The sequence below is a fragment of the Acinonyx jubatus genome, chromosome X, assembly GCF_027475565.1.
Source record: "Acinonyx jubatus isolate Ajub_Pintada_27869175 chromosome X, VMU_Ajub_asm_v1.0, whole genome shotgun sequence".
Lineage (NCBI taxonomy): Eukaryota > Metazoa > Chordata > Mammalia > Carnivora > Felidae > Acinonyx > Acinonyx jubatus.
Window position 1 is genome coordinate 59,203,634 of NC_069389.1, and position 19,017 is coordinate 59,222,650.

Sequence of the window (19,017 nt, forward strand, 5' to 3'; positions counted from 1 at the left end):
GGAGTAGAATTCAGTGAGTCATCACTTATATATAACACCCAGTGCTCATCATAACAAGTGCCCTCCTTAATGCCCATCACCCATTTAACCCACCCCCCCCACCTACCTCCCCTTCAGAAACCCTTGGTTTATTCTCTATAGTTAAGTCCCTTTTAGTTTGTATCCTTCTTTTTTTCCCCATGTGTTCATATGTTTTGTTTCTTAAATTCCACATATGAGTGAAATCATATGTTATTTTTCTTTCTCTGAATGACTTATTTGGCTTAGCATAATACACTAGTTCCAACCACATCATTGTGAATGACCAGATTTCAATCTTTTTGATGACTGAGTAGTATTCCATTGTATATATACCACATCTTCTTTATCCATTCATCAGTCAATGGACATTTGCACTTTTTCTATGGTTTGGATATTGTTGATTATACTGCTATAAACATCAGGGTGCATGTACCCCTTCAAATATGTATTTTTGTATCCTTTGGGTAAATACCTAGTAGTGCATTTGCTGAGTCATAGGGTAGTTCTATTTTTAACTTTTTGAAGAACGCAATACTGTTTTCCAGAGTGGCTGCACCAGTTTGCATTCCCACCAAGAGTGTAAGAGGGCTCCCCTTTATCCACATCCTTGCCAACATCTGTTATTTCCTGTGTTGTTAATTTTAGCCATTCTGACAGATGTGAGGTGGTATCTCATCATGGTTTTAATTTGTATTTCCCTGGTGATAGCTGATGCTGAGCATCTTTTCATGTGCCCGTTAGCCATCTGGATGGTTTTGGAAAAATGTTTATTCATATCTTCTCCCCATTTTGTAACTGGATTATTTGTTTTCTGGGTGTTTCATTTTATAAGTTCTTTATTGATCTGTGTAGATTCTTTATCAGATATGTCATTTGTAAATATCTTCTCCCATTCCATAGGCTGCCTTTTAGTTTTGTTGATTGTTTCCTCTGCTGTGCAGAAGCTTTTTATCTTGATGAAGCTTTTGTTTCCCTTGCCTCTAGAGACATGTCTAGTAAGAGGTTGCTACAGCCGAGGTTGAAGGATTTTGATGATGTTCTCAACCACATTTAAGTCTTATATCCATTTTGAATTTATTTTTGTGTATGGTGTAATAGAGTGATCCAGTTTCCTTCTACTGCATGTTGCTGTCCAGTTTTCCCAGCACCATTTGCTGAAAAGACTGTCTTTTTTCCATTGAATATTCTTTCCTGCTTTGTTGAAGGTTAGTTGACCAAATAGTTGTGGGTTCTTTTTTGGGTTTTCTATTTGTTCCCCTGATTTATGTGTCTGTTTTTGTGTCAGTACCATACTGTCTTGATCCAACAGCCTTATAATATAGCTTGAAGTCCAAAATCGTGATGCCTCCAGTTTTGCTTTTCTTTTTCAGGATTGTTTGGCTATTTGGGGTCTATTGTGGTTCCATACAAATTTTAAGATTGTTTGTTCTGGCTCTGTGAAAAATGCTGGTGATATTTTGATAGGGATAGCCTTACACATGTAGATTGCTTTAGGTAGTATAGACATTTTAACAATATTTGTTGTTCCAATCCATTAGCATGAAATGTCTTCCCATTTATTTGTGTCTTCTTCAATTTCTTTCATAAGTGTTCTATAGTTTTCAGAGTACGTATCTTTTACATCTTTGACTAGGATTATTCCTAGGTATCTTATTGGTTTTGGTGCAATTGTAAATGGGATGGATTTCTTGAATTCTTTTTATGATTGAGCATCTTAATAAATATTACCTATAAGAAGGGTATACCCAAGTAGGGAAAAGTTTTTGTGCATGGTATAGTGACCTTGTTTCTGTTTGTGCTTAGATTACATTATGAGGTTTCCTTGTTTTGTCTCTATTTATCATGTTCTCAGAGTAACCTTGTCTGATGTTGGTATTTTGTGAGATTGTTTATGTCCAGCAGGGAAACAACATGGCCTACCTGTGAGTGCCAAGCCAGATTTCATGTATCAGGGGCTGCATTTTTTTCCCTTACATGTGACTACTTAGCACCATTTATTAGTTGTAACTAACTTGGCCTTAGACAACTTACTTTACTTCTCTGTGCTTCAGTTTCCTCATCTATAATTGAGGAAATGGAATTAAACATAGGGATGTTGTGGGAACTAAATGAAGGAATATATATGATATCCTTTGAACAGTGCTTGATGAACAGGTAACATTCATTGAATGTGAGCTATTATCTGTTCTTATTTTCTCCAACAGACTATTGAGCACAAATTACATATTATTATAGTTAGGTGTTGGTACTTTCTCCATGCTAGACTGTGAGTTCCTTGAGGGCAGGAATATTGTCTACTGCCATAGTAATAATAGATAACTTTTATTGAGGGCGTTCAATGGGCAAGGCATTGTTGTTAGTTGTAGTCACTTCAGGAAAACTTTTGAGGGCCTATCTCTACCTGTAGTCTAGCCTAGGTGTCTTCCTCTCTTCTCCTATTACAACCTGGGTTTACCTTAATTACCACACCAAGCATATGATACTAACACTGTCTACTTATATATATTCTTCCCCTTCTAGACTACTCACTTAAAGGGAGGAGAGCAGGTACTTTTTAATTTACAAAAAAATTTTGTTTATATTTAAGGTGTACATTGTGACGTTTTGATATATGTATACATTTTGAAGTGGATACCATCATCAAGCTAATTACACATCCATGATCTCACATAGTTATATATTATCTTAAGATAATTTCTCTTAGCAAATTTCAAGTAAAATACAGTACTTTTAACTATAGTTACCATGCTGTACTTTAGATCTTCCAAACATACTCATCCTGCATAACTGAAACTTTATACCCTTTGACCAATAGCTCCCCTTTTGCCCTACCCCAAGCTGACAGCAAACACCATCCTATTCTGTTTTTATGAATTCCACTTTTTCACATTCTATGCATAAGTGAGATCATGCAGTATTCATCTTTCTGTGTCTATTTTATTACCCTATAGTATCTTCTAGCTTTATGCATGTCACGAATGGCAATATTCCCTTCTTTTTAAAGACTGAATAATATGTCTCTCTCTCTCTCCATCTGTGTGTGTAATATTTTATTTATCCATTTATCCATCTACAGATACTTAAGTTGTTTCCATACCTTGGTTATTACTGCCGCAATGAACACAGACGTGCAGATATCTCTTCAAGATATTGATTTCACTTGAGAGCAGGAACTTTTTTTAAATTAATTTATTTTTTAATTTACATCCAAGTTACTTAGAATATAGTGCAACAATGATTTCAAGAGTAGATTCCTTAATGCCCCTTACCCATTTAGCTCATCCCCCCTCCCACAACCCCTCCAGCAATCCTCTGTTTGTTCTCTATATTTAAGAGTCTCTTATGTTTTGTCCCCCTCCCTGTTTTTATATTATTTTTGTTTCCCTTCCCTTATGTTCATCTGTTTTGTCTCAAAGTCCTATGAGTGAGTCATATCATATTTGTCTTTATCTGACTAATTTCACTTAGCATAATACCCTCTAGTTCCATCCACGTAGTTGCAAATGGCAAGATTTCATTCTTTTTGATTGCTCAGTGATACTCCATTGTATATATACACCACATCTTCTTTATCCATTCATCCATCAATGGACATTTGGGCTTTTCCCATACTTTGGCTATTGTCAATAGTGCTGTTATAAACATGGGGGTGCATGTGTCCCTTCGAAACAACACACCTGTATCCCTTGGATAAATACCTAGTAGTGCAATTGCTGGGTCGTAGTATAGCTCTATTTTCAGTTTTTTGAGGAACCTCCATACTATTTTCCAGAGTGGCTGCACCAGCTTGCATTGCCACCAACAATGCAAAAGAGACCCTCTTTCTCCACATCCTCGCCAACATCTGTTGTTGCATGAGTTGTTAATGTTAGCTATTCTGACAGGTGTAAGGTGGTATCTCATTGTGGTTTTGATTTGCATTTCCCTGATGATGAGTGATGTTGAGCATTTTTTCATGTGTCAGTTGGTCATCTGGATGTCTTCTTTGGAGAAGTGTCTATTCATGTCTTTTGCCCATTTCTTCACTGGATTATTTGTTTTTTGGGTGTTGAGTTTGATAAGTTCTTTATATTTTGGATACTAACCCTTTATCTGATATGTCATTTGCAAATATCTTCTCCCATTCTGTCGGTTGCCTTTTAGTTTTGTTGAGTGTTTCTTTGGTGTGCAGAAGTTTTTATTTTGATGAGATCCCAATAGTTCATTTTTGTTTTTGTTTCTCTTGCCTCCGGAGATGTGTTGACTAAGAAGTTGCTGCAACCGAGGTCAAAGAGGTTTTTGCCTGCTTTATTTTTTTTATTTTTTTTTAACGTTTATTCATTTTTGAGAGAAAGAGAGAGACAGAGAATGAGCGGGGAAGGGGCAGAGAGAGAGGGAGACACAGAATCCGAAGCAGGCTCCAGGCTCCGAGCTGTCAACACAGAGCCCGATGCGGGGTTCGAACCCACGAACTGCGAGATCATGACCTGAGCTGAAGTCGGACGCTCAACCAACTGAGCCACCCATCTCCTGGATCCATCTCCAGGATGGCAGCTTCTCTTATGCCCCCCAAATTTCCAGACACTATTGCTCCCTTCACTGAGAACAGGCTGAATTGTGGGACTCTTAGGAAGTATGGAAGGCTGAAAACCACAATGCCCTTGATACTTGGTTGGTATCTGAAAGGCTGTGGCCATTTTGGATACCAGTTCCAGAGGCTAAGTTCTTTATAGATTTTGGATACTAACCCTTTATCTGATATGTCGTTTGCAAATATCTTCTCCCATTTTGTTGGTTGCCTTTTAGTTTTGCCGATTGTTTCCTTCGCTGTGCAGAAGCTTTTTTATTTGATGAGGTCCCAATAGTTCATTTTTGCTTTTGTTTCCCTTGCCTCCAGAGATGTGTTAAGTAAGAAGTTGCTGCGGCCAAGGTCAGAGAGGTTTTGGCTGCTTTCTCCGCAAGTATTTTAATGGCTTCCTGTCTTACATTGAGGTCTTTCATCCATTTTGAGTTTATTTTTGTGTATGGTGTAAGAAAGTGGTCCAGGTTCGTTCTTCAGCATGTCGCTGTCCAAATTTCCCAGCACCACTTGTTGAAGAAACTTTTTATTCCATTGGATATTCTTTCCTGCTTCTTCAAAGATTAGTTGGCCATACGTTTGTGGGTCCATTTCTGGGTTCTCTATTCTGTTCCATTGATCTGAGTGTCTCTTTTTGTGCCAGTACCATACTGCCTTGACGATTACAGCTTTGTAATACAGCTTGAAGTCTGGGATTGTGATGCCTCCCGCTTTGGTTTTCTTTTTCAAGATTGCTTTGGCTATTTGGGGTCTTTTCTGGTTCCATACAAATTTTAGGATTGTTTGTTCTAGCTCTGTGAAAAATGCTGGTGTTATTTTGATAAGGATTGCATTGAATATGTAGATTGCTTTGGGTAGTATTGACATTTTGACGATGTTTGTTCTTCCTATCCAGGAGCATGGAATATTTTCCCATTTTTTTTGTGTCTTCTTCAATTTCTTTCATAAGCTTTCTATAGCTTTCAGTGTATAGATTTTTCACCTCTTTGGTTATATTTATTCCTAGGTATTTTATGGTTTTTGGTGCAGTTGTAAATGGGATTGATTCCTTGATTTCTCTTTCTGTTGCTTCATTGTTGGTGTATAGGAATGGAACTGATTTCTGTGCATTGATTTGCTGTTACTTTGCTGAATTCATGGATCAGTTCTAGCAGTTTTTTGGTGGAATCTTTTGGGTGTTCCATATAGAGTATCATGTCATCTGCGAAGAGTGAAAGTTTGACCTCCTCCTGGCCAACTTGGATGACGTTTATTCCTTTGTGTTGTCTGATTGTTGAGGCTAAGGTTTCCAATACAGTTATGAGAGTGGACATCCCTGTCTTGTTCCTGACCTTAGGGGGAAAGCTCTCAGTTTTTCCCCATTGAGGATGATATTAGGTGTGGGCTTTTCATAAGTGGCTTTTATGATCTTGAGATATGATCCTCCTATCCCTACTTTCTTGACAGTTTTTAATCAAGAAAAGATGTTGTATTTTGTCAAATGCTTTCTCTGCATCTATTGAGAGGATCATGTAGTTCTTGTCCTTTCTTTTATTGATGTGATGTATCACGTTGATTGTTTTGCGGATGTTGAACCAGCTCTGCATCCCAGGTATAAATCCCACTTGGTCATGGTGAATAATTCTTTTAATGTATTTTTGGATCCAGTTGGCTAGTATCTTGTTGAGGGGAGCAGGTACATTTAGCTTTGGTGCCCATGTCTAAGCACAGTACCTAGCACAACAGAGGCACTCAACATAAAGGCAATGATCAGATTTTCACTACATTCTTTGCTTTGTCTACAGTAAACTCAGGTCAAGATAGCTGTGTTGGCCAACACCATCCCTTTCCCTGGGATTTTATTGACTAAAACAGTAACAAAAGTTCTTTTCTATAATTATTATCCCTGTAAGATAGATCGCAGGAATCACTGTGAGGCCTCAATGCAAGAAGGTGCCATTTGGGAACAATTGGTCCCTGCTATTTAACAGTCCATTATAGCATGTCCATTGGGGCAAATTAGGGTAATGAAAGCCTATGAGACTAAGACCTAGAATCTTGGGGTTTGGTCTTAATTTTTCCATTGGCAAACTTGTGATATGTAGCAAATCACTGAAACTTTCTGACCCTCAGTTTTTCCATGGGGGGAATTGACAGAATAATCTCTTTATTCATAAGCTATTAAAGCTTGACAACAAAGTTTAAAGAATATTTGCTGGAGTTTCTCTTTGAAGAAAACTTTTAACTCCTCTATTACTTCCATCTTACATTTCTGGATAATTCTTAGCCTCCGGAACTGGTATCCAAAATGGCCACAGCCTTTCAGATACCAACCAAGTGTCAAGGGCATTGTGGTTTTCAGCCTTCCATACTTCCTAAGAGTCCCACAATTCAGCCTGTTCTCAGTGAAGGGAGCGATAGTGTCTGGATATTTGGGGGACATAAGAGATGTTGCCATCCTGGAGATGGAACCAAGGAGTTTCTTTTTATAATGTTGAGGACAGATGTAGCATATTTTTCAGCTCAAATTTATGCTCTACTTATTTCAAACGGGGAAACAAGGTAAATGACAGAGTCACATTATCACAGTATCATGAATGTATACAAGGAAAGAAACTACCATATTGTTTTTCACATAATGTACCACTATTGTGTCCAGAGACTATGTAACAATGGTCATAATCACACCTGGCTGGGACTTTATGGCACCTTTCCCTGGTGAATTCCAAATAATGGCCCAAAAGAACTCAGGGGATCCAGATTTGAAACCAGCATTGTTGTTTCTCTTATTTCAGGGGCAGCACCCAGAACATTGAGGGCTCCCATTAAATAAAATGGAACCAACAAGTTACCCTTCTTTGTCCTAAATGTCATTAGAAAACCATAGCTCTCTCCCTCTTGACAATAGAAAGGTATTTAATTTTTTTCATTCATCAGCCCTAAGAGGGGCCAAGGAAATCCTCATTCTATGAATTATTTAGCTAGTGTTTGGCTAGGGCCCTGTATTAGGTCTCAGGAGGAGAAAACAGAGACAATTAAAAGCATATTATTACCTAAAAGGACCCTATAGTATATTAGCCTAGGGATGGAAACACAGGAAAGCAATATCCAGGCTGTGCATAATTAGGGCTCAGTGAGAGGTGAGAATAATTCAGAGACACTTTGCTTAGCAGACCAAAGGAATTTGGGGTGCCCTGGCATGCACCAGGTGTGGTGGGCCAGAGGGAGAAATATAACTATGATAGGCAGTGAGGAGAAGAGTATATTGAGCATGGGGAAGAGCTGAGTATGACACAGTATGGTGAGCAATGTATTTGGGAATTAGTGACATATATAATGTGGCTTGAGCCAGGGATCACTCCAGTTTCCAAATTTGGATGGGTTGAATGGGGCCATACTGGGAAGTTTTGGAACTCTAGGATATTTTATCTTTGGATTCTTGCTCTCAACTTTAGAAATGTGGAAAATTCAGGTCATGGACACATACTAGCTAGCTAGCTAGATGAGGCACTGTATCTTTGGGTTCAGATAATAGCAATGAGGAACATATATGAATTATGAACTTTCACATACATCATGCTGTTTTGTCATGGCAATGTATTTAAAGACAATGTCCCACTGCAAATCCCCCCCCCCCGAAGCCTGCTTCCTTAAGCCTTAAAACAAACAAACAAAATTTGTTGGTTGAAGTCATGACTACTCACTACCTGTGGTGGTAGAGCTGAGTTGCAACAGCTGAGACCACCAATTGAGGTAAAATGAACAAAGTGTTGGTTCCAATCAAGAGTGTCTGGGGCATCCTGATCCAACTTTCTCAGCATGCTCATGTGCCTTTGTTGTGTTCAAAGCCAGCCTAGGCAGAAACAGCTTCTGTCACTGAGCACTTTCTCTCTCAGGGTGAGCCTTTGAAACATGTTAAGACAGGATGAGTGAATCAAAGCTAGGGAATTTAGGTCTGGAGAAAATAATTTCCATCCTCAGTTGCCAAGGGCCACTGGAGAAGCCCTAGATGAAGCCACAGGCCAAATGTTTGTGGCATGGCGGCACTGAGAAGGTCCTGAGCAAGATAAGAGTGGAAACATGGACCATGAGGAAGTGTGTCCAGACTCAGGGAAGGACCTTGGACAGAGATCAGCAGACTTCTTTAACCAGATCTCACAGTGAAATTCAGCTCTCCATCATGCAGCTGGGTGCCCAGGTGGCACTGCCATTAGGTCAGTAGTGTCTTGAATATGGGTTTTGGGTTTCCCTGGCTTAAGCACCACCCAGAATTCCCTGCAGTGTGAGCTTTCTCAGGCACAGACTCACAAGTCTTATTCAGTGTGGGAGGTATGTATTAAAACTATCAAATGTACACTGTTGGAAATTGCAATGTAGTCTCATGGTTTGAACAGTAGTCCTAGAGTGAGGAGACCCAGACAGATCAAGCTCAACTAGCCCTCGAAACATCTGGTCCAGAGTTTCTTGAACATTGTTATTTCTTTTCCTTTAAGGAAAGGACCTTAAAAGACTCCTCTTCATATAAAATTCAATACCTCAAGAGTGTACCTCATCCTACGCCCCCACCAACCCAAGTAGAGGTAAGCAGGGTAAGCTGTACTGTAGTAAAAAGAACACTGGACTTGGAATCACATGACCTTGGGTTCTGTCCCTTACTGATGTGGTCCTGGGTGGTTTACTGAGTCTTCTCAAAGCCATAATCTCATCTGTAAAAAGAGGCTAATAATAATAATAATCTCTACCTCACAGAGAACTTGTGAGAAATTCATGAGTTAAGGTGTATAAAAACACCTGACAAAAGGCTTGGAATATAGCGGCATATAATAAATATGTCTGTGCATGTACTCCAGAAGTTTCTAAAATCTCCATTTCTGCAGGAAGCTTCCTAAGTTATTGATGGGGAAATTGTGAAATTTCTTCTATCTACATTAACAGTTCCCATGATATTCTCCTTTTGCCCTGTTAATAGCTGCTGCTCCTGCTGTTAATTTTGATAATGGTGGTGATGATGGTGATGGTGATAGTATAATGTGGAGAGTAATGACTGGCTCAGACCTTAGAAAAATAATAAAACTAAAAGGAGAGTGAAAGAAAATTACTTTAGAAAGGAAACAAAATCTCTGGCTGGGTTCAAGGCCTGTCTTTCCCTGAACTAGCCTCTTTAGGTCCAACCATATAGGCAATCATGCCAAATCCCCAAGAACATTGCTCTAGAGATTATGCAGCCTCTAAGCAGATCCTGCACAGTATGGAGGATTTGTTTCAAAGGAGTAAAGGGTGGGGGCACCTGGGTGGTTCAGTTCTTTGAGCATCTGACTCTTGATCTAGGCTAGGGTCTTGATCTCAAGTTCATGGGTATGCTCCCTATGTTAGGCTCCATGCTGGGCATGGAGCCTACTTAAAAAAAAAGAGTAAATGCAGAACAAGTCAAGAAAAGAGATGTTCCCATTCATCTAACACAAATACTCCCTGAGCACTTTTTTTTTGGCTACACACAAACCAGTCCATTGGCATCTAGAAAATGTGGAATCAACACACTACCCACTGTAGCTATTTGTTCCTAGCAGTCAATGTGTGCCCTCAGCTTTGTTAAATAACAGGGCATTCTCTCTTGTTACTTCAAACCTTCAAAATCTTCAATGGCTCCCTAAACTCTGAATAACAAAATGTCTAAATCCCTAAACTAATAATCATGAAACAGTCCAAATACCTTTACTGCTCTACATAGCTGGAACTCCAAACACATGGACACTCTCCATTTTATATCTCCATGTCTTTGCTCATGCTGTGCCCTCAGCCTGAGCTCCTTTGCACCTCAAAATCCTTCTTCCTTTAAAGTCTAGTTAAAGTGTCATATCCTTTCTAAGGTCTTTCTTTAATCTTCCTGTATTATTTCCCTAAGATTGTTGCAACAAATTACCATAAACTTGATGGCTTAAAACAACATACATTTATTTTTTCCCAGTTCTGGAACCCAGAAGTCTGAAATCAAGGTGTCAGTTGGGCCATGCTCCCCTCAGGGCTCTAGGAGAGGATCCTTCCTTGCCTCTTCCAACTTCTGGTAGCTCCTGATATTTCTTGGCTTGTAACAGCATAACTAATATTTCTGCCTCCATCTTCACATGACCTTCTTTTTGTAAAGTTTATTTATTTGTTTTGATAGAGAGAGTGAGAGAGAGAGAGAGAGAGAGAGAGAGAGAAAATCAGGGGAGGGGCAGAGAGAGGGAGGGACGGAGAGAATCCCAAGCAGGCCCCACACTGTCAATGCAGAGCCCCATGCAAGGCTTGATCTCACAAACCTTGAGATCATGACCTGAGCCAAACTCAAGAGTCAGACACTTAACCAACTGAGCCATTCAGGTGCCCATCTATTATTCATCTTCTTATATGGACACTTGTCATTGGATTTAGATCTTATCTGGTTAATCCAGGATGATGTCATTTTGAGGTCCATTACTTAATTACATCTGCAAAAGCCCCTTTTCCAGATAAATTTACATTCACAGATATCAGACATTAGAACTTGGACATATATTTTGGGAGGCCACTATTCAATCCACTACAGCCTCCAAGACTGAATTAATATCACTTTCTTTTGAATTTACACAGTGCATTCTGTCTTCTATATTATAAGTGTGTGAATACAAGTCTGTCTCTCTGATAAGAGGGCATATTCTTCAATGCCAGGGACTGTGTCTTATTCATCTCTGTGTAACCTGTTGCTTATCCCAGGGCGTGACATATATTAGGCATTCAGTTAATTATTGTTGAAATTTCAAAACGGTTGATTTGCCTTTCACTTCCAGGATAAAGGGAAGTAGCTGTGGAAGGTAAGCTGGGGGCAACAACGTACTACCTAACCATCAAAGTTATGATGTAGATAGAATAAGTGCCTGTCTCTGAGAAAGTATTGGTTCCCCTATCACCAAGAGGAAATTGTAACTCCCTGTAGTATTATAGTTCAAACAGCAAGGATTTCTTGAGAATTCCCAAGTCAAGCTATCCTGTTTCCCTTAGCAAATTTTTTATCATTTATTAATTAATTCATTTAATTAACTGAGCCCTTATGGGCCACACATTAAGCTAGGGCATGACATAGAGATCCATAAATAGACAAGATATAGGTAGTGCCCTTTATAAGTGTAGGGTCTATCCAGAAAGGAAACATACACACATATGACATTTATGGAGCCAGATATAATCATCTGCAGACAGGTATGACTAATGAAATATTGCTAAGGATAGGTCAGAGAGTCCATTGCCTAAATAGAACTTAGAACCATGACTCAGCCAGGAAAGCTTGCCATTTTTTTATGGAAACATCTATTTTCTTTGGGTTTCCTATGATACATTACTAATTACCCAGGGCACATATACCCTGCCCATTTCATGGATCAAAATAAAACATGTCTAATTTCCACATTCTAACCACCAACCCTTTAAACACGAAAGTAACTCAATTCTTCATATTGAAGTCCTAAGAGGTTAAGGTAGACCACCAGGTCTATTTGATGATGTCTTTTAGACACACACTACCCACCCACCATGGGAGACATTGTGAATAGGATTTTGGAAATGACAATCCAGGGTCCCAGATGTTGGAATTAAAATTCTTGAATAAATATGAATGTTAAAGGTTTCCTGAAACTCCTGGAATGAAGTAGGGGAGAGTGGAGTAAGGAGGGGAAAATTGAAGGATATATGTTCCCTTTTGAGGCCCAGAGACAAAAAGATAAGGAGCTAAGAATAGGATGGGGAGTGGGTACAGGAAAATCGTCTTGCTCACATATTCTCCCACATAAACTAATGTAAAAAGTAGCTATGGGGGATGAGCAGATGGAGGGAGGAATCCTTGCACCAAACTAACCAAGGGAGGGACTGGAGCCAGGTGGCTGAAAACTAAACTCTTTAGCTTTCCTGCAGTGCTGTAGTTTTGGTCCATAAGATTTATAGTATTACCAGTGCACACGTGTATGGTGTTTTATAATTTATAAAGTTACTTCACATCTACTTTAACATAGCCTTTAAATATTGAAAAGAATTACTAAATTTATACCTCCACATGATGCCAGAATTCCACGTTAACCATTTCATTTGATACATAGTGTGTATAAAATGATTATTTTATTCTTACCATTTAATAGGGGAGGAAATAAGCCAAGAGGGGCAGGTGACTTAGCCCAGTCACATAGTTGATAAGTCATGAAGTTGAATACTTACCAGAAATACTGAACTACTTGCTGTGCCCAGAAGCTGCATGTTGTTTCACGCTTCCATGCCTTTGCACAAGTCTTTTGTTCTTCCTGGCATGTCCTTCCCTCCTTCTCTGGTGCTCACCTGTCAAGGTCTAACTTAAATGCCACCTCCTTATTGAAGCGTTCCCTGACTCTTCCTTCCTCCCCCCAAAAATAATTGGCTGTTTACTCTGGGTTCTTATGACACCTAGTATAATTCTCTATTAAAGCACTTATCTCCATGTATTATAACTATTTGAGCATGTGTCTGCTCCCAAGATGAACTTAGAACTTCTAAATTCCTTGAGGGCAGGGAACTTACTTCCCTCTCTTTGTCTATTCTTCAGACAGTGATAAGCACTTACATTTGAAGAATAAATTGTCTAAATAAGTGAATGATCTGATGTTTTTATGTATACTTTTTGACCAGCCATGGCCCCATAGATGAATGTTCCTAATGAATGTCTACAAAGAATGGGGTGTTTTTTTGTAATGTTTGTTTATTTTTGTGAGAGGGAGAGACAGAGCATGAACAGGGGAGGGGCAGAGAGAGAGGGAGACAGACAGAAGATCTAAAGCGGGCTCTGTGTTGACAGCAGAGAATCCGATGTGGGGCTCAAACCCACAAACCGTGAGATCATGACCTGAGCCAAAGTTGGACGCTTAACCAACTGAACTACGCAGGCACCCCTCAGTCGGTTCTTTTTTGAGCCTGGCTTAGTCAACGTATTCATCAAAAATCTGATGAGGCTGGGCCAATTTCCAGGCTTTTCCCTATTAATGTTTCAGTTCCAGGGTTGGTGTAACCCTGAAGACAACTTATCCCACAGAAGATGCCCTCATGTCTCCCTGCCTGAACCCAAATGGCCCTAAAGATGGGGAAAGGGTTGGAGGAGGAAACAGGAAGAGAAAAAAGGAGAGTAGGGAGGAAAGAAAAAGAAGACAAAGAGGGAAAGATTCAAGGGAGAGAAAAAGCTAGAAGGGAAGGAGATATCAGAAATAAGCAGATATGCCACCTTAAATTGGGTGATGGATGTTGTAGGAGTTAGTTTATTTTTTTTTTAATATATGAAATTTATTGTCAAATTGGATTCCATACAACACCCAGTGCTCATCCCAAAAGGTGCCCTGTAGGAGTTAGTTTAATTGGCACCATCCTCATATAAAATAATATCAATTGAGTTACCCAAAGCATACAGCTGATGCTTCTTGTCATGTGCTGAAAATGACCAGATGTACCCTTTACACTTTGCGACAATAATAGCAAGGTACAGTTGATATAATTTCTGGTGTGAAGCACTCTGAGTGGTGGGACTTTGGACTCTGACGCTCATTTTCCTCACCTGTCAGATGAGGATAATATCTACATTGTAGGGTTATTTATCTTATTAAAATTAGGTAGGCATAAAGTGCTTGGTAAATAGGCAGTCAACAAATTATAGCTACTATTATTATGTGCTGTCAGGAGGTTGCATGGTGAAAAAAGCACAGACTCTGTAGATGGACCAAGGTTTGAACCCTATTTCTGCTATTTAATAGCCAGATTTCATATCCTCCTTCTGAGTAATTAACTCCATCACTCTTTTAATTGCTACCCAGGAAGTATAGTATGAAAGTTAGGAGCATGGCTTCCGGAGTTTTAATCCTGGTTTTCTGTGTGACCTTGAGTAAATCAATTAACATTTTTGAGCTCCAGTTTCCCCAACTGTAAAGTTGGAAAAGTAATAATAATACCAATTTCCTCAGGTTGTTGTGAGTATCAAATGAGTTAATATATGTCAGATGCTTAAAATTGTTCCTGGCAGATACTAATACCTCAATAAAAATTAGCTATTGCTATCCTAAAATACTTTCCACATTCATCATCTCATTTATATCTCACAGCATCCTGTGAAAGATATATTCCCATTCTAATTTTACAATGGTAAAACTGAGGTTCAGCCTTGTTTAAAGGTAGTAAGTGACTTGTCTATAGGTAGTAAGTGACAAAGCCCAGACTAAAAGGTGTGTTTGCTTACCAGCATAAAGTCTCCATTTCTCTCCACCTTGAACCCCAATACCTACATTATTTCTCAGTGTTTTTTTAATGCCATGCAATGTGTCAAATGTGTCAGAAACTCATTCTAGAAATGCAGTTTAGACTCATTCTACACAAACATGCTGATGGACTTTGACTTGATTACGTATTAGAGGAGACCTGACTTCTAAACATTCAACTACATATCACCTGTGAAAGCCAGACCCACCACTTCCCTGCTTTGCAAAAGTCTGAATATTGTCCTCCCCCAGAAGTCAGAATTATCTTGGTTTGCACATTTGGTCATTCTGCCAACGTGCTTTCAAGTGTGTATGGCCTAATCAGCTAAAATTTAAAGCTCTAAAATATTAATTTCCACAAATGCGTTTGCAACCCAGCAAAGTTGACTAAAAATATATTTCTCTAAAGAGAATCCTAATTCTCTAATTATCCATTATAAAGTTAAAGATATGTCCCCATGGAAACTGTCCCCAAAACACACTGAATCAAGAGCTTTTGGTGAATAAGGGTCAATTATGCTGTGTTGGCAAGGACTAGACAACACTGGGCAGTGTATGAATTGTACATGAAAACAAAATGCCATATAAATAGAAGAATGCAGTATAAGCATTCACTCTTCATCTCACAGCCATGCTTGCCTACTTTCAGCCTCTGGAAAGTAGTAGGAACCTCCCTACCTTAGATCTGCACCCACCTCCTTCCCCAATACTTATTCAAAGCACTCCCAATCATGCTGCATTGCTTCTTTAAAAAAAAATTAATGGTTATTTATTTTTGAGAGAGAGACAGAGCATGAGGGGTAGAGGGGCAGAGAGAGGGAGACACAGAATCCGAAACAGGCTCCAGGCTCTGGAGCCCATGTAGTTCTCAAACCCACAAACTGGGAGGTCATGACCTGAGCTGAAGTCAGACGATTGACTGAACCACCCAGGAGCCCCTAAAATGATTTTTAAGTAAGCTCTACACCCAACATGGGGCTTAAACTAATGACCTAGAGGTCAAGAGTTGTATGCTCTACTGACTGAGCAAGCCAGATGTCCCATGCTTCATTGCTTTTTGATCTCCATAGCATTTCCCATCTAATATACTAATTATTTTACATATTTGTGTTGTTTATTTTTGTCCTCTGTTCTATTAGAATGTAAGCAACATGATAACACATATTTTATTTGGTGGCTTTTCCTATACTATTGAATCCTCAGCACCTGTAACAATGCCTCATACATGGTAGGTGTTCAATAAATACTTGCTGAATGAATGAATAAAGGAATGGACAGATGGATGAATGATGAATGTTGCTCCCTTTGTCTGCAAAGCTCATCTCCCTTCTTCAAACTCCTTCACCTGATTAGCTCCTCCACAGGCTCCAGGATGCAATAGAAATATCATTACCTCAAGTATACTTTCCTGCCACCTTTGTGTTGTTTGGATCCTACTATCAAATCTTGTCACAGCAGCCTATATTTTTCCTATAGGTCACAAATGCAATTAAAGAACAATTTATATAATGTCTTGTTTATTTTCTGTTCCCCTCCAGACAGAAGCTTCATGAGAACAGGGATTGCATTGTGTTCACCATTATATCCTCAGTGTCTAGAATAGAACCTGGAACATAATAGGTGTTTAGGAAATAATGTATGAATTATTGAATAAAAGTTGTACCATTTATGAGATGGAGCAGAGGTCTTAGCTTAAGCACATACCCTTTAGCATAGGATTCAACATATAGAGGACTGATGGGGTAGTCTCTTTAGGGATCTATTTTGATGAGAGACTGATAAGTCTTCTGAAAAAGAATTCAGCTGAAGGAAAAAAAGAATGGACGTCCACAAGCCTGGATCAATAGCATGAGAGAGAAAGGTAAAACTGAATAGAGCTCTGGTTGCAGTGTCTACTACTTAGCGTGTTCTTTGGCCCAGATCTTGGGACACTCAAGATCTGATTTTTAAAGTGTGTGACAGGAGGAAAAACAGTGACAGCTCTTTTGCCAAAAACAGATCAGATATAAGAAACATAAGGCAGCCCTGCTTTGGGAACTTTCTTGTTAAATGTAGCCCAAAAGTGGAGGCATATACTGGCTCAAAGAAGGAAGGTACATGGTGCAGAAAATAAGGCCCTTAACATACATCAACTCCTGGTGCTAGCACCATGGCTAGTTGTACACCAGCAGTGGTAGCAGTGGTGGCACCAGTGGCAGAAGTGGCTATAGCAGCTCCGGAATACCAGAGTTCTTCAGGTATGTACCATAGGAAAAAGAAAATGGTGGAAAACAAGATTCCACTGAGAGGACTGCGTTTGTAAGCACATTGCCTGGCAACACTTGGACATAATTAGTTTACACTATTCTAGTCCCTGCCCATGAATTTACTTTATGGAATTACTTTATAGCATTTATTTTGCCAACTCTAGGATATTCCCTGTCCTGTAATCACCTGCCTCGGGTGCCCCAGTCACTCCAGCAATTTTCAGCATCATCACATCTCTCTCTCCCCATGCTTTCAACTGGTTATAGTTTATTTTTTATATATTTAAAGAATCTTAGCTGAGACATAATATATATAGCAAACATTTCACTATTTTAAAGTGTACAATTCAATGATTTTATTTTTAATTTTAATTCCAGTATAACTAACATACAGTGTTATCTTAGTGTCAGATATACAATATAGTGATTCAACAATTCCATACATCACCAGGTGCTCATCATGACAAGTGCACTCCTTAATCCCCATCACCTATTTAACCCATCCCTTCAACCCTTCCGCTCTGGCAACCATCAGTTTGTTCTCTATAGTTAAGTCTGTTTCTTAGTTTGCTTTACTCTCTTTTTTTCCTTTGTTCATTTTTTTTCTTTCTTAAATTCCACATATGAGGGAAATCATATGGTATTTGTCTCTGACTGACTTATTTCATTTAGCATTATACTGTCTAGCTCCATCCATGTTGTTGTAAATGGAAAGATTTCATTCGTTTTAATGACTGAGTAATATTCCATTGTATATATATACCACTTCTTCTTTATCCATTCATATATCAATATATACTTGGACTGCTTCCATAATGTGGCTATTGTAGATAATGCTGCAATAAACATAGGGGTGCATGTGTCCCTTTGAATTAGTGTTCTTGTGTTTTGGGGACAAATATCCCGTTGTGCAATTACTAGGTCATAGTTTAGTTCTATTTTTAACTGCTTGAGGAACATCCACAGTGTTTTCCAGAGTGGCTGCACCAGTTTGCATTCCCACCAACAGTGTACAAGAGTTCCTTTTTCTCCACATCCTCACCAACACCTATTGTTTCTTGTGTTTTTTATTTTAGCCATTCTGACAGGAGTGAGGTAATATCTCACTGTACTTTTGATTTGCATTTCCTTCATGATGACTGGTGTTGAGCATCTATTCATGTGTCTGTTGGCCATGATCATGTATTCCTTGAAGATATGTCTGTTCAAGTTTTCTGTCCATTTTGTAAATTGGATTATTTGTTGCTGGGGTGTTGAATTATATTAGTTTTTTATACATTTTGGATACTAACCCTTTATTGGATATGTCACTTGCAAATATCTTCTTCCATTTAGTTGGTTACATTTTAGTTTTGTTGATTGTTTCCTTTGCTGTGCAGAAGCTTTTTGTTTTGATGTAGTCTCAATGGTTTACTTCTGCTTTATTTCCCTTGCCTCAGGAGACATATCTAGAAAAATGTTGGTACAGCTCATATTAGAAACATACTGCCTGTGTTCTCTTCTAGGATTTTTATGGTTTTATGTCTCACATTTAAGTCTTTAATCTATTTTGAATTTATTTTTGTGTATGGTGTAACAAAGTTTCATTCTTTTGCTTGTAGCTGTCAGGTTTTCCCAACACTATTTGTTGAAGACACTTTATTTTTCACATTGTATATTCTTTCCTCCTTTGTCGAAGATTAATTGACCATATAACTGTGGGTGTATTTCTGGGTTTTCTAGTCTGTTCCATTGAACTATTTGTCTGTTTTTGTATCAGGACCATACCATTTTGATTACAACAGCTTTGTAATATAAATTAAAGACTGGAATTGTGATCCCTCCAGTTTTGTTTTTTCTTTTACAAGATTACTTTGGCTATTCAGGGTCTTTTATTGTTCCATACAAATTTTAGGATTGTTTGTTTTATTACTGTGAAAAATGTTGTTGGTATTTTGATAGG